Source organism: Trachypithecus francoisi, unplaced genomic scaffold, assembly GCF_009764315.1.
Source record: "Trachypithecus francoisi isolate TF-2019V2 unplaced genomic scaffold, Tfra_2.0 Lachesis_group20, whole genome shotgun sequence".
Taxonomy (NCBI): Eukaryota; Metazoa; Chordata; class Mammalia; order Primates; family Cercopithecidae; genus Trachypithecus; species Trachypithecus francoisi.
The window spans coordinates 53327154-53340817 of record NW_022681466.1 but is presented as its reverse complement, the minus strand read 5'-3'; the positions used below and the strand labels follow the sequence as shown (position 1 = coordinate 53340817).

The 13664-nt window shown below is 48.2% G+C and overlaps 1 protein-coding gene across 7 annotated transcripts in view; it reads right to left on the bottom strand.

Annotated features, from left to right (window-relative positions):
• KSR1 (kinase suppressor of ras 1) overlaps positions 1-13664 on the bottom strand; it is a 177247-nt gene that overhangs the window by 129131 nt on the left and 34452 nt on the right. The window contains exon 1 of one of the 7 annotated variants that reach the window (XM_033184354.1): positions 7466-7520. The exons of the other annotated variants lie outside the window; for them this stretch is intronic. The gene's annotated coding sequence lies outside the window, so the exon portion shown is untranslated. Of the gene's footprint in view, positions 1-7465; positions 7521-13664 lie in introns of those variants that run through there. 7 annotated transcript variants of the gene reach the window in all.

Genomic DNA, 13664 nt, shown 5'->3' with positions numbered 1-13664 from the left:
CACAGAAAGATGAAAAACCAGCGCCTGCCCCCGAGGAGGGCTCCTGACAAGCGACTAGGTCACCCACAAGCCTACAATGACCGCTTGTGAGGTTGCACGTGGCTCGAGGCTGGCCTCTGCCTTTTCACCAAGCGCTAGAGAGTGGGAGGAGAGGATGGAGTCGATTTTAAATTAGCAAAAGGAAAAGACTGTACAGGGAAAATGTCATATTTTAAGACATTAAGTTTTGACAGATGGCCTGACCTGTAAGACAGGGTCTCAGAATTAGGGAGGGGATACTTCAAGGTCATCAAGCCCACTCTCCCTCCATCCACTGGGGCATTCCTCTTGTGGTGTTGATGGACAGTCATCTTGTCTTCACAGGACCACTCTCAAAGACAAGCCTCAGGGTGGTCGAGGCTACACTGGACGCTTCTGACAGGCATACAGCTTTCTCCCCTCCACGGTGGTTTAAGACAACTGGCTCCAGAATCAGCAGACCTGGCTTGGATTTCTAGCTCTGCCATTTCCTAGCTCAAAGGCTCTGCCAAGTTCTCAGCCCCTTGCTCATCCTTCACAGCCATCAGCTGTCATGCAGTCTGAGCCCTTGGCTAAGGCACCAATCGAGGAGGCAGGCGTGGAGGCACAATCCAGCCCACACAATCTCCACCAAGCCCAGCACCTGGCATAGTCCACTTGAGGGATAACTTTCAGTAACTTGTGCAAAGTCTGCATGCTCTGCTACAGCAGCCCACCTGACCCTCAATTCCTTCACCTCAAAATGTTTCCTAAATCTCCATCAAGTTATTATGAGGACTAATGATAATATATGCAAAGTATTTACCAGTGCCTGCAACAGCAATCATTGTGATGAAAATTATGACCAGCTGGGTGCAGCGGCTCACGCCTGTAATCCCAGCACTTTGGGAGGCCGAGGCAGGCGGATCCTTTGAGGTCAGGAGCTCAAGACCAGCCTGGCCAACAGAGATGAAACCCCGTCTCTACTAAAAATGCAAAAATTAGCCGGGCATGGTGGCGTGTGCCTGTAATCCCAGCTACTTGCGAGGCTGAAGCAGGAGAATCACTTGAACCAGAGAGGCAGAGCTTGCAGTGAGCCAAGATCATGGCCACTGCACTCCAGCTCAAAAAATAAAGAAAAAGAAAAGAAAATTAGTAGGACAACTCCTGATGACCTACTGTATAGCCTTGGTCAAGGTTCTGACTCTAAAGCAACCACAAGCCTAAATACTGCATCATAGGGTTGCAATGAGGATTAAATGAAACAATGTATGAAAGGAGTTTAGCACAAAGTGAAGGGCTCAGGGCTTGATAGATATCAGCAATTACTATTACAGACTCCCACAGCCTTTGGTCTGAATTCTGTATCCTGGAGCTCATGCAACCTAGCACAATGCCTGGCACATAGGAAGGGCTTGAAAAACATCTGCCATTGTCATTATCACATCATTTGCATACCCTTTGGTATGAATCCTGCATCCTGGAGCTTCACATAAGCTTGATCTCCTGATAAAGCCAAGGATCTGGAGTCAAGCCATGTGAAGGGGCTGGTGCAAGGCTTGGCAGAGTCAGGGTCCAGACCCGGCAGCACCCTTTGCCCCCCTACTCGCAGAGGGCCCCAATCCCTGAAGGTGGTGACTGTCATCCTTCCTCCACAAACCTCCTCCCATTTCTCATACCTCCGTACCCCAATGACCCACAGGTTTGTCAACATCTCTTACAATGTGTACCCCTCAATTTTTCCCAGATTTTCAGTTGTCGTAACGCTACTTTTAGAACTTTAAAACATTCTTCCAAAACAACTTTAGTGTCTAATTTAACCAAATAAGCTAAAAATAAAATGTGGTACCCAGAACAGAACATGAACATCTCAATGAGGCCTGATTGGTCCAGGTGCAGGGCTAAGCATCAAACCGCTTAGTCCTTTGCAGTGGTCCAAGATGTCCTTATCCTTGCTGGCTGCCACACCTCCACAGAGCCTTCTGGAGCATGAAAGCAACTGAAACCTGTCTTTTCACACCATCAGACCTACACTATCCCATCAGTACTTGCACAGTTACCCTTTAGCAGCTGGGTGGCTTTGGGAACGTCACTTCTAACATCAGCTTTCATCATCTTAAAAGATCACTAGGGCCACTTTGGACCCTAATGCTCAAGGGAAGGCTTCAGGGGTTTCATTTCTAGGAGCCTTCTGATCAGGTGCAAAGCTTTACACCCACTGCATTGCACAGAACCTCCCTTGTCCCACTGACCACTGCACTCTTTATAAGCTTGCTGGTCACCCATCCTGGCTCAGCTCCCCCAGACCTGGGTCTCCAGCAAATGTGCCTTTATCCAAGGTGATGCCACAATGCAGAACGGGAAACGCCGAAGGTGCCTTCTCCCATCTGACACGAGTCCACTCTCAGACAGCAGCACTGGTGCAGATGTGGCAGGTGACTCCACCCTGCAATCACTGCCAGTCCTCCCAGGCCAGCCTCAGATAACAGGCACTCAAATGAACCGTGTGCTTGCCACAGTCAGTACTATGCAACAAACTCCCTTTGACACCCTTCCAAAGAGAAGGCCTCGCACACCCCCTCTGCTTTAGTGGTAGCTGATGAATTTTAAACTCTGACACACAATAGTTCATTCAGTCCCCACCTTTCCACAGGATTTTCACTAACACATTATTGAAGGCTTACCTGGGAGCCAGACCCATCTTCACTGTGGCGAGCACATGAGATGACAACTTGAGTGCCTTGCCAATAGCTTTGCCAAGGGCCGGCTGTCACCTACCAGAACAGCCTGGCATGCTTTGTTCTGAAAATAGGAAGGGGCCACCACTTTGACCCAGACTGGGCTCAACATGTGCTCACAAAGCAACTGCTTTAATAATGCTTTCTGGAAATGTCTTAGAAATGAAGCCCAGCCTTAGCAGACTATGGTTTCTGGAATTCACGTTTTCCTAATTTCCCAAAAGCTGGGATAATTTTTGCCCCGCTCTGGTTGTCCAGTGCCTTGATCTCCCTTCTTAGCTTCTTCAATTGACTGATAAACCATCCTGTGATGGTAATAACCACGTTCCCAAGTGCCCAGGAAAATAAGTCCTGGGGGTGCACTTCATTTAAAGCAGACTGTGGTCTCTGCCTCAGTTCCCTCTTGCTCCTGGTTGGGTTACACTTGCTGCCCAGGGACCCAACAGAAAACAGAGAGGCACTGCTTCCCTCCACCTCCCTGAGTTAATGGTGTATTGCTTGGCTTCTGCCTCAGGCTGATCGCACCCTTGTTCCTCTTGCTCTGAACAAATCTTCCAGCGCCCTTCTGATGCCCTTGGCATATCCTGAAGCTGTTAACCCTCCTGGCCCTGCTCTAAAACCAACAGGCTGGTGCTGTTCTCCCACTCACTCTGGCTTACTTGCCTTCTAACTCCAGTTTTTCAGAGAAGTCCTCTAAAACCTACCTCAGATCTGAGGGCTCCTCTGCAGCCACACTCATTTCTTTCAGTGCCTCATGCCGCCCTTTGCTTCTTCCTCAAAGCATTCCCACACATTCATTAAATTTTCCCGAAGAGTCTCCATCAAGGCCAGTGAGTCTCCAGCTGCCCACACAACCGCATCACCTGAGGAGCATTTTAAAAATTCCAATGCCCAGGCCCCACCCCAAGATTCCAGTGGGGCTTCACTAGGGTGGGATCCAGGCCTCACTAGCTTTAACAGTCTCCAGGAGATTCTAATGGGCAGCCAGGGCTGGGACCTACGACCTGGGCCACGATCTCAAACACTAGTGTTACCGGGATCACCCTGGGAGAAACAGCACAGAGACCCGGCTAGGTGCGGCCGGGTGGGTCCTCCGTTTTCTACCAGCTTCCCCAAGCAATGCTGACAATGACAAACGTTTGAGAACCACTGGACTGTCTGGAAAGTGGGACAGTTTGAAAAGGAGATTTTGCCAATTGGGCTTTTTACTTGGAAACTCCTGCGCTGTTTCCCTGTGGTTGAAATTATCTAAATAGAATTGTCACAGCATGTTGTGTGTAAGTAGAGTTGGTAGGTTAAGAGGCTTTTTTTTTTTTTTGAGACTGAATCTCACTCTATTGCCCAGGCTGGAGTGCAGTGGTGTGATCTCGGCTTACTGCACCCTCTGCCTCCCGGGTTCACACCATTGTCCTGCCTCAGTCTCCCGAGTAGCTGGGACTACAGGCGCCCACCATCCCACTCAGCTAATTTTTGTATTTTCAGTAGAGACAGAGTTTCACCGTGTTGGCCAGGGTGGTCTCGAACTCCTGACCTCAAGTGATCCGTGTGCCTCAGCCTCCCAAAGTGCTGGGATTACAGGCATGAGCCACCGCTCTCGGCCTCAAGAGGCATTTTCAATGGCAAAATATTACTGCTACTGAAGGAAAAAACAGTATGCACGCGCACACACACACTCCTCATTTTTGCAGCAAAACCTGTACAAACCTGCCTGCCCATCCCAGAAAGAAACTGCTACCGTGACAGTCTTGCTGTGCATGCACTGACTCTGCCAGACTTTCCAGTAAGATCTCTCTCTTTCTCAGTCACTTCTGGAGCTTCCTCACCAATACTGCCGGCCTGCATGCTGCACATGTGTTGCTGCAGCCAAACAGGGCTTCTCAAACGTGGGCTGTTCATCAAGTCTGGCATATGCCACCAGTACTATTATTTAATATTTTATCTTAAATCTACTCACTTTTTTAAAAAGAAACTATCTCATTACCATAAAGGAGACACTAGTATCCATGCCATACAGAAGATTTCCATAAAAACAAGCATAACTGAAACAAAACAACATTATTATTCTGCAGGCCCCACTGCCTGCAGAAGGCTGGGATACTGAGGCCTGTTTCCTCCTGGTCCCACTCCTTGCTTTTTAGAAAGGGAGGTCACAGTCAGACTTTGTCCTAGAGGCCATTCAAGGACTGAAAGGGGACTATAAGGAGACATCTTCTTCATTATGGGGTTTACAGTAATTACTGCAGCCACATCTGGGCACCATCTTTGTCCTAGGACATTTTCCAGAAAGGACTGCAGTACTGACAAGTGAAAGTCACTGGGACAGCTGATCCCATGACAAGAGGATGAAGCCCACCCTGGCACTGGTTATTCAGTCTTCCCTAGCTTCAGCCTCTGTTTCTCTGTGTGGAGTTTATGGTCCTTCACCATCTAGAAGGATGAAATGGGTTACCGGTAACATAAACTGCAAGCCCTTTTTGGGAATGTCTGCTGTCTCATATCGCAAAGAGGTATAAATGAAAGAGCTGAAGACCAAATATCTGCTCATCTGCTGACTTTAATGAGCAGCTCCGCATTCTCCTGCCCAACAGGGAGGGAGGAAAAGCCCACTTACTGCTGCCCCTAGAAAATACCAGAGCAGGTAGGGTTGGATGCTTTCTGCTTACGCCAAAAGAAAGACAAACGTGAGCTTTTAAAGCTGTGAGCAACTGATGAAAGCTGAACCTCAGAGTTCTAACCTGATGGCCCACCCTCTCATCTCAGAGGAGGACACGGCTGTGGCTACTAGCAAATTCACTAGCACACGGCCAGCCACTTGGTATCCCTCCAAGATAGTTTCCATCTTCACTTGGCCTGAAAAGCTAACAGAAGTAAAAGGCCCTGCGTTTGGCAGGTGGCTGCAAATCCTGACAGCCACTGCCTGACTTGAATGAAAGCTCAGGGCTTAATCATTAACCTGAGATCCCCTAGGATCCTCTTGCTGGTTACCACGGCACATGCAAATTCCCCGCAGTCCCAACCCAATTCCTGCATTCTCAGATCTCTGGGGCACAGGAGGCCCAGCTAGGCAAGAAGACCATATGGGGCCTCCCCTCTGTTGGAAGGGAGGGAAGAGGTGAGGAAAGAGGACCAGAGAATCTGGCTGAGACATATTTCAAATACTTAAAATCAGGCAGAAATCAGCCACCAGGCTGAACAAAATAGAGAAAGGGGGCAGCAAATTATCCAGGTTTTTCTATTCAACTCATGAGTTTCAGGGTTTCTAATTTTAGGGGAAATTGGGGTTTCATTAATTAGAAGTATCTGTTACACGGCACTCTTACGCCCTCCTCCCCTGCCCCCATCTTATTAAATGTAATTGGAGACAAACAAAAGCAGCATCATGGCTCTCTCCGGTCACATCTGGGTGGCTGCAGATGAGGCATCTCCCTTAGGCAAACACAAAAACGCCACCCGGGGCCTCACTCTCTTACTCAAAATGAGACTTGTTCACACTGCAGTTATTAAAGGAGAAACAGGCCTATCCCAGGAACTTGGCCAAAAGAGATTTATAATGCTGAGCCTGACGCACTGGCCCATGAGGTCCCAACAAGCCAGATCCTGGGGCGGCTCATGGAGTAGGGGCCAGAACTCGAAACGTTCCAGAAGCATTTACTATCTGCCTGCATAAAGACTCAACCCTAAAAGAGGCTTATGCGCAGTACCATCTCATCTCTTCTTGGAAGGAAGCACTTTTCAAACTGTTCCCTCTGAGATCCCAGGGGCAACACTCCAATTTTACTAATTATAATAAGCAAATATGATCCAACTTAAAAAAAAAAAAAATTCCAGGCTTTGAAAAGAATGTCTGCACCTGATCAATGACAGCTACAAGTAAACTGAACGGACAGTACACCCGCCATCAACTCAGGTTCCACAGGGACTACATGATTGACGAAGCAATGAATCCTCTGTGAGAGCTCATCCTGTTATTCTGAAATCACAGTGATTAAAATACCCACTTGGCAGTCATGTGTTACCTGGTAGAGACAGTCTCACTGGACAACATTGCTCACAGATTTCAGAGCTGGAAAGGACATGAGAAATGATCTCCAAGCCTCCCTCCTGTCGCCCAACTCTACCTTTGGGGCAGATCAGGGGGCTATATCCCAAGGAGACCAAGGGACTGGGCCTAAGTCATCATCGGGGCAGACATGTCCTCCAAGTCCTGGCCCAGGTTGTCCAATGCACCTCACCCCCTCTACTTTTGAGTTAAATACACATCCACAGTCACAGTCACACACAGAGCCTTGTACAAAGACAAGCACACATATAAACTATGCTTTTCTGCCTCCCAAGATGTTGGACCAGGCCAGGAAAGTGCGAGATCAGTATTAGAGGGCTCGGGGGAGGAGGAGAGGAGCAGCCGCTGCATACAACCCCAAAGCCCTGTACCGCTGAGTTATGCATTCTTTCAGAAGCCCACAAACTCCTGTCCTGCTAAAATCAAGCTCGGCTTCTCAAGCTTTCTTCCCTACCCTGCAAACACCCCCAAACCCCTGTGCCGCTGAGGCACGCATTCTTTCAGAAGCCCACAAGCTCCTGTCCTGCTAAAATCAAGTTTGACTTCTCAAGTTTCCTCCCCTACCCAATGGGTAAGGGCAGAAACCACCTCCTGCGCTGTGCAGAACTCACACCCGCTCTGCACACCTGAAGCCTCCGCCCGCCCTCCCCTGCCCAGCCACCCCACTTACCAGCTATGCCCACCTGGAACCTGCACTGCCCAGGGGCCCCTTCCCTCTGCCTCTCCAGTCACTGAATGGCAGCAGGATCACCTGGGGCACCTGCTTATGGGCTGAGCCCAGGGCCACTGATAGGGCCGCCTCCCAGGCGCAGGGAGCCACCCAGCAGGCCACACTGAGTCAGCGGCCAGGGTCCAAAATTTACTTCCTGGAGAACTTGGAAGGGACACCGCCCAATGGCACTCTCAGAGAAGCTTTCATTCTCAGGACGTCAATGCTGAGAGGGCTGCCAGGTTGATTGGGAAACAGCTTCATCAAGATTTTTTGTCTAGTTGGTTTTTAAACTGCACAAATGCCAGAAATCTCCTTCCTGCTCTTTACTGCTTTTAAATGTAAATCAAAAGACCTGTTCGCACTTGTCCCCAGAATCCCTAATATCAGTCCCTCTATTGGTCTCTGGGGAAACATTAACTCTTTGAAGTTAAAGTAGAGGGGGCTGATGACGACTCAGGGGCTCACACCCTGGGTCCATTTAAGGCACTGACCAGGCACGTGACCCTAGGTAAATCTGCCCCTTTCACTCACTCTTTGAATGTGGCGGAAAGACACATTCTAGTTAACCTCACTCAGAGGCAAACTTCCCAGTTACTGCCACCTGCTGTTCCCTTCCTTCCTTCCCACAGGTCTGAATGCTCACCTGCTTGGACTGCAAGACAAAACTGTACTTTACACATCTCTAACCCGGGTGCATGCCCTCCTCTACAGGAATAATTCCAGATACTCCACGTATAGAATTACACAACCACACAGCATTTCTCCTGCAAATTTCAAGTCTTTAAGAGCCTTAAAAAAAATCATCTCCACATTTTGTTCCTGGAAGCTCTTTGTGATTTTTTTTTTTTTTTTTTTTTTTTTTTTTTGAGACAGAGTCTGGCTCTGTCACCCAGGCTGGAGTACAGTGGCGCGATCTCGGCTCATTGCAAGCTCCGCCTCCCGAGTTCACGCCATTCTCCTGCCTCAGCATCCCAAGTAGCTGGGACTACAGGCGCCCACCACCACGCCCGGCTACTTTTTCTATTTTTAGTAGAGACGGGGTTTCACCGTGTTAGCCAGGATGATCTCGATCTCCTGACCTTGTGATCCGCCCACCTCGGCCTCCCAAAGTGCTGGGATTACAGGCGTGAGCCACTGCGCCCAGCCAATTTTTTTTTTTTTAACCTGCTGTCAGACAGCAGAGTGGCAGAAGGAGCCTTCTTCTGAATTCACAGAGACTCCCCAAGCATCTCTGGGCCTCTGCTCCAAACCACTGCGGACATGAAAGGCGGACATTGATGACAGCTGCTACAAACCACTTCAGCGTCCCCAAGTTTCTCTCGGGCCAGAGAAAGGAAGAAGTGGTGGAAAGCCCAGCCAATCATACCGCAAAATGGGAGCCTCAGGTGCCTCAAATTAAAGGGAGTAAACTCAACAGCTAAACCTCTAAGGCTGAGGCAGAGGTTGTTTTGCTTTTTAAATTTTCCCAGCAGCAGGCAAAAATCTCCAGCTCTGCTACTGAATATAACCAGTGCAATTTCCAATGCTCTCACGATCCCATTATTTCCTATTCAGTGCCCCTCCCTCTCCACCATACCCCGTAATTACAGAGAGTTTAGGGCTGGGCTTTTTCATGATGCTGCTTCTTTACATTCGTGACAACACAGAAGGAAAGGTTATGTAAATGTGAGTTAGAAGGGTAAAATCAGCATTGTTAAAAGGGCAGATTAAGAACACATTTTCCTGGGTTTTAGGTAATTCAAGGTCACTTGCAATAAACAAGACAGAAATGGAATCATCAGGCACACATGGGCAGTGGGGTCTACTGAGCACCATGGGGCAGGGTCACACAGGCCATAAACATTACATGGAGCTGATCGTTAACGTCTCTGACTTAAAAAATCTGCCCCGTTAATAAATTCAAAGACATGATTTCCTGTCTGACCCCGGTGTTTCACAGCCTTTGCCTCAGAACTGGAGACCTTCCTGGTCCTCCAAAGTCCTCTCTGTCCTGAAAAGCAAGCATACATTAATAATTCAGACTGAGGACTCCAGCTTTAGCATTTGCTAACTGGGTGACCTTGGGCACATCACTCAACTTCACAAAGCCTTGCTTTCTTCATTTATATGTATAAAGTGAGGATAATAATAGTCCCTTATTGCTTCATAAGGTTTCACGAGGATTAAAGGAGACTGGGGTTATCATGTACCTCACTTAGTAAATTGCTCCATAAATGACCATCAGCAGCAGAATGATGAAGCAACACACACTGCTTTGGGAAAGGTTGGCAATCCCAGTGCCAATGCTTTCTATGAAGTGGCATCTAGAAAGCAAGATCACTCCCATTTCCCTCCCCACATGGAATATACTTCCAGCAAAGACAAAAAGCAAGGCCGGGAATGCCAAGTACTAAGTGTATAATACCATTTAATAAGCACCTACCATGTGCCAGGAATTCAACCATATTTTCACAAATCTCATTACCCTGCAAGGCAAATCCTGTTAGCCCCATTTTGTACATGGGGAACCTAGGCTCAAAATAAGTCCCACCTCCTCCCTATTCCAAGCCAACATCTATGGGCAGATAAGCGACAAGTCAAGATCCACAGTTCTGCTTGGTGGCCAGCACGAAGGGATGGGTGCCTCGAATGCTGGGGCTTTTATCTAGCTCATGGCTGCCTCCCTGCAAACAGCAAGTAAGGGCATATTACTCACAGAAAGTTCTAGAGCTGTGGAAGTCCACAGGACTCACACCTCTTTTGATTCCCCAAGTTAGGAATGTTAGAAACTCAGCCCAAGCAAGGGAGGGGAAGCAGCTTGTCCAAGGTCACATGGCAGCTCAGACACAGAGAGGACATTTGGGCTCAGGTCTAATGACTCTCGAGGAAGATCTTGCCTATGGATGCCTGATCATTCCTAGAGAGGAATTCATGGGCACAAGAAACGAGCAGGTGTAACTTTGAACAGACCCAGTTTCAGAGCTCTGCAAAGGTGAGTTGAGGAGACTCCTCCCTTCCTCCCTCCCTCCCAAGTCTGATGGGAAAGCAGGGTCAACACGTGCTGGGCGGGCTACCTCGAGCTTGGCTCAGCCCTGAACCACAGCCTCTAAATGAACAGTGTTTAAAATTACCTTCCTAGAGCCTTCATGAATTTCTGTTTTGAAGCCACCCACTCGTATCTGCCGCACACACTCTCCTCGTCTCCTCCCTCCTCCCAATGTGCAACTAATCTGCTTGTCAGTACTGTCTGTCTCCAGCAAAGGCGTCCCATCAGGTGGCTGACCCCTGTAAGTAATTAAAGGGTGATCCCACAGCCTTGGTGGAGGCCGACAGAGAAAAGGGTGGCTCGTTAAATTAGACATGGGAAGGAGGGAGGCACTGCTCACAGCCTACCAACTGCTTCCTTAACAGATGGTGAGCAGAGTGTAGCAGGAGTGCAGACCCGGAGCCAGCCTGTGAGGGCAAAAACAAGGCAGGAGCAAGAGGCCTCCGTTCAGCAGACTAACTTCAATCGGAGCCCCTGAGCTCTCCTGCTGCACATACTAAACAGCCGGCCACTTCCTCACACAGACTTGGGTGACCCTGGGCAAATCCACCACCCCCTTGTGAGTCATTTTCTCACCTCTATGATGACCAGCATACTTTTATTTCCCTTCCTTTTTAATTTGGAGGAAAACACCAACTAGGAAATAAATTACACAAAGTACCAGCCTTTGTGGACGGGGAAGAACGATAAAGTAACAAACACCAGTTTCCCCTCTATCCCCCCAAATAAGTACTATTAGCAGTTTGGTCTGCAGCCTTCCCAGCTGGTTCCTAAAGTAATGAGCATCAGAGTGTTTTGTGGCCGGACACAGTGGCTCCTGCCTGTAATCCCAGCACTTTGGGAGGCCAAGACACGAGGGTCACTTGAGGTCAGGAGTTCAAGTCCAGCCTGGGCAAGAAAGCGAGACATTCCCCTCAGCCACCCCCCAACAAACACACACACACCACTAACAAAAAATTAGCCAGGATTGGTGGCATGAGCCTATAGTCCCACCTACTCAAGAGGCCAAGGCTGGAGGATCACTTGAGCCCAGGAGTTTGACGCTACAGTGAGCTAGTATCATGCCACTGTACTTGCTCCAGCCTGGGCGACAGAGTGAGACTCCACCTCTAAAAAAAAAACATAAAAATTAGAGTGCTTTGTGTATCTGTGTGTCTATGTGTGTATGTGTGTGTATACACACACACACAATTATAGATACATATTTTTTTTTAAAGAAGGATCATACTATATATATTGTTGTGCATCTTGAATATATCATGAAAATCTGTCCAAGACAGTCCATAGATCTACTTTGTTCCTTTTATGGTTACATAAGCAAGTTCAAAATTGACTCAGCCTTTCCCCTGTTACCGGACATTTAGGAATCTCTAACCCTTTACACAATGAACAACCTTGTGCTTATGCTTGTATGTATACAGGCTATCGTTTCTATAGGTGTCAGAGTCCCACAAGTTAGACTGCTGAATCCTAAGGAACATAAATTTTCAATTTCAATAATGATGGTAATTTACAAGGGTCAGCCAACTAAGCATAATACTGTCAATTACCGCCCAAAAAGGCAGTAGCTATTTGTACAACTCAATTATGTATGAGAGTTGCAAACTGCTCCCTAGACCACAAGAATGAGGCTCAGGAAGCCAGCAGGAAGACCCCCCAGGTCTTTGCTGCCCACATTCTGTAATCCCCACCCCTGATCCTCCTACCAGTGCAGCTTCCATTTCACCTTCTTTATACACTGGCTTTCCACGTAAGATTTCACTTGGGAAAGAAAGGGGGATTGCTCTTCAAAGGCTTTTGAAAACCACAGGATGGGCCAGGCACAGTGGCTCACGCCTGTAATCCCATCACTTTGGGAGGCCAAGGCAGGTGGATCACCTGAGGTCAGGAGTTCAAGATCAGCCTGGACAACACGGTGAAACTCCATCTCTACTAAAAATACAAAATTAGCCGGGCATGGTGGCACATGCCTGTAATCCCAGCTACTCGGGAGGCTGAGGCAGGAGAATCGCTTGAACCTGGGAGGCGGAGGATGCAGTGAGCCGAGATCGCGCCATTGCACTCCAGCCTGGGCAACAAGAGTAAATCTCCATCTCACCAAAAAAAAGAGAAAAAAAAAGAAAACCACAGGATGAACTCTAAGGTTCCTTTCATCTTTATTCTTTAACAATGGGGAAGATAAAATGGTTTTATGTAAAAATAACTTTCTCATAATTTTACAATAAAACCTTATCTTCCATGATAAATGAGATGGTCTGCCGTGGTCCTTACAGAGTATCAACAAAACTACTTCATATAATTGCTAGCATTTACAGAACATTTACTATATGCTTAACTTTTTAAGGATAATCCCATTTGATCCTCTCAACAGTCCCCTTGTACAAATGCAGAAACTGAGACTTAGAAGTTATTTCCATAAGGTCCCACCAGGGTGCTGATAACAGGTAGAGCGGGATGGACCTGGGCGATCCATCCCAGAGTCCACACACTTGCCCAACACCTTACCATCTTCCAGTGAAGGATCTGAGCACACACACAGGTGTACACACATGCACACACACAATGCTTCCAGATCTTGGCCTGTTGGCCTCTTTGAACCAACTGCATACAACAAGCTTCTGGGTCAGCCCTTTCTGCCCAGATTGGTCTCGAAGCAAGGAAACACTGTCATTTTGAGAACGCAGCTGCCCCTCCTTTTCTCCCTGCGGACCTCCCAGCCACCTTCCTGCCCCTGGACCCCCATCATCCCTACTGTGGATTCTTCATGACCTCCTCCTGGGCAGATCTGGTCTCCTCATTTCACAGCCACACACCTGAATGAGGAGGCAGTGAGGAGACCAAGAAGAGCAGCCCCACAGTGGGGAGAAGAAGCAAAAGGGGGCCAAGGCCCCAACCTCCGATTCACTGTCTCTGACTTTCGCTCTACTGCCCCCAAATCTCATTCAGAACTGGGGGAGAAAGAGAAGAGCCAGAACTTTTGTACACATGGATGGAAGAATGAGCCAGGGTTACCAGGAATTGTAGTCTAAAGACGGCATGAAGAAAGAGAAAAGGAGAAAGAACAAAAGGGAAGAGGAAAGGGAAAGCGGCAGATGGAGTAAGCAAAGGAAAACAAGGAGCCTCATCTCAAAA